Raw genomic sequence first — 2,960 nt, forward strand, 5'->3', positions numbered from 1 at the left:
TCACAATGGACCCTGAGGACAAGCGGGGGTCTCCAAGGTGTCACAATGGGCCCCAGTGACAAAGGGGATCCCCTGAATGTCACAATAGGTCCTGGGGATAATGGGGGGTCCTGGGACGTCACAATGGGCCCTGGGGACAAGGAGGGATCCCCAGGATGTCACAATGGGCCCTGGGGACAAAGAGGGGTCCCCTGAATGTCACAATGGGCCCTGGGGACAAGGGGGTGCCGAGGATGTCACAATGGGCCCTGGGGACAATGGTGGGTCCCCTGAATGTCACAATGGGCCCTGGGGACAAAGGGGGGTCCGCAGAATTTCACAATGGGCACTGGTGACAAAGGGGGGGTCCCCATGGTGTCACAATGGGCCCAAGTGACAAGGAGGGTCCCCACGTTGCCACGATGGGTCCTGGGGACAAGGGCGTCCCCCAGATGTCACAATGGGCCCTGGGGACAATGGGGTTGCCCAGGATGTCACAATGGGACCTGGGGACAATGGGGGGTCCTGGGACATCACAATGGGCCCTGGGGACAAGGAGGGATCCCTAGGATGTTACAATGGGCCCTGGGGACAATGGGGGGTCCTGGGACGTCACAATGGGCCCTGGGGACAAGGGGGGGTCCCCAGGATGTCACAATGGGCCCTGGGGACAAGGGGGGGTTTTGGGATGTCACAATGGGCCCTGGGGACAAGGGTCGGTCCCCAGGATGTCACAATGGGCCTTGGGAACAAGGGGCTCCCCCAGATATCACAATGGGCCCTGGGGACAATGTAAGGTCCTGGGCTGTCACAATGGACCCTGAGGACAAGGGGGGTCCCCAGGATGTCACAATGAAGTCTTGGGACAAAGGGGGTCCCCAGGATGTCACAATGGGCCCTGGGGACAAAGAGCGTCCCCAGGATGTCACAATGGGCCCTGGGGACTAGGGGGGATCCTGGGATGTCACAATGGGCCCCAGTGACAAAGGGGGTCCCTATGGTGCCACAATGGGCCCTGGGGACAATGGGAGTCCCCTGGATGTCACAATGGGCTCTGGGGACAAGGAGGGTCCCCAGGATGTCACAATGGGCCCTGGGGACAAAGAGCGTCCCAGCATGTCACAATGGGCCCTGGGGACAAAGGGGGTCCCCACGGTATCAGAATGGGCCCTGGGGACAAAGGGGGGTCCCCTGAATGTCACAATGGGCCCTGGGGATAATGGGGGGTCCTGGGACGTCACAATGGGCCCTAGGGACAAGGGGGGGTCCCCAGGATGTCACAATGGGCCCTGGGGACAAAGAGGGGTCACCTGAATGTCACAATGGGCCCTGGGGACAAGGGGGTGCAGAGGATGTCACAATGGGCCCTGGGGACAATGGGGGGTCCTGGGACATCACAATGGGCCCTGAGGACAAGGAGGGATCCGCAGGATGTCACAATGGGCCCTGGGGACAATGAGGGGTCCTGGGACGTCACAATGGGTTCTGGGGACAAGGGGGGGTCCCCAGGATGTCACAATGGGCCCTGGGGACAAGGGGGTGCCGAGGATGTCACAGTGGGCCCTGGGGTCAATGGGGGATCCTGGGACGTCACAATGGGCCCTGTGGACAAGGGGGGGTCCCCAGGATCTCACAATGGGCCCTGGGGACAAACAGGGGTCCCCTGAATGTCACAATGGGCCCTGGGGACAATGGGGGGTGCAGTGGATGTCACAATGGGCCCTGGGGACAAGGGGGTGCAGAGGATGTCACAATGGGCCCTGGGGACAATGTCAGGTCCTGGGATGTCACAATGGGCCCTGGGGACAAGGGGGGGTCCCCAGGATGTCACAATGGGCCCTGGGGACAAGGGGGTGCAGTGGATGTCACAATGGGCCCTGGGGACAATGTGGGGTGTCCAGGATGTGAGAATGAGTCCTGAGGACAAGGGGGGTCCCCATGGTGTCATAATGGGTCCCCAGTGACAAGGAGGGGTCCCCATGGTGTCACAATGGGCCCCAGTGACAAAGGGGGTCCCCTGAATGTCACAATAGGTCCTGGGGACAATGGGGGGTCCTGGGACGTCACAATGGGCCCTGGGGACAAGGAGGGATCTCCAGGATGTCACAATGGGCCCTGGGGACAAGGAGGGATCCCCAGGATGTCACAATGGGCCCTGGGGACAAAGAGGGGTCCCCTGAATGTCACAATGGGCCCTGGGGACAAGGGGGTGCAGAGGATGTCACAATGGGCCCTGGGGACAATGGGGGTCCTCGGACATCACAATGGGCCCTGAAGACAAGGAGGGATCCCCAGGATGTCACAATGGGGCCTGGGGACAAGGAGGGATCTCCAGGATGTCACAATGGGCCCTGGGGACAAGGAGGGATCCCCAGGATGTCACAATGGGCCCTGGGAACAAAGAGGGGTCCCCTGAATGTCACAATGGGCCCTGGGGACAAGGGGGTGCAGAGGATGTCACAATGGGCCCTGGGGACAATGGGGGTCCTCGGACATCACAATGGGCCCTGAAGACAAGGAGGGATCCCCAGGATGTCACAATGGGCCCTGGGGACAATGGGGGGTCCTGGAATGTCACAATGGCCCCCAGTGACAAAAGGGTTCCCCATGGTGTCATAATGGGCCCTGGGGACGAAAGGGGTCCCCAGGATTTCACAATAGCGCTGGGGACAAAGGGGGGTCATGGGATGTCACAATGGCCTCCAGTGACAAAGAGGGGCCTCATGGTGCCACAATGGGCCCTGGGGACAAAGGGGGTCCCCTGGATGTCACAATGGGCTCTGGGCACAAGGAGGGTCCCCAGGATGTCACAATGGGCCCTGGGGACAAAGGGGGTCCCCACGGTATCAGAATGGGCCCTGGGGACAAAGGGGGGTCCCCTGAATGTCACAATGGGCCCTGGGGACAATGGGGGGTCCTGGGACGTCACAATGGGCCCTGGGGACAAGGGGGTGCAGAGGATGTCACAATGGGCCCTGGGG

Source organism: Patagioenas fasciata, unplaced genomic scaffold (genome assembly GCF_037038585.1).
Source record: "Patagioenas fasciata isolate bPatFas1 unplaced genomic scaffold, bPatFas1.hap1 Unplaced_58, whole genome shotgun sequence".
NCBI lineage: Eukaryota > Metazoa > Chordata > Aves > Columbiformes > Columbidae > Patagioenas > Patagioenas fasciata.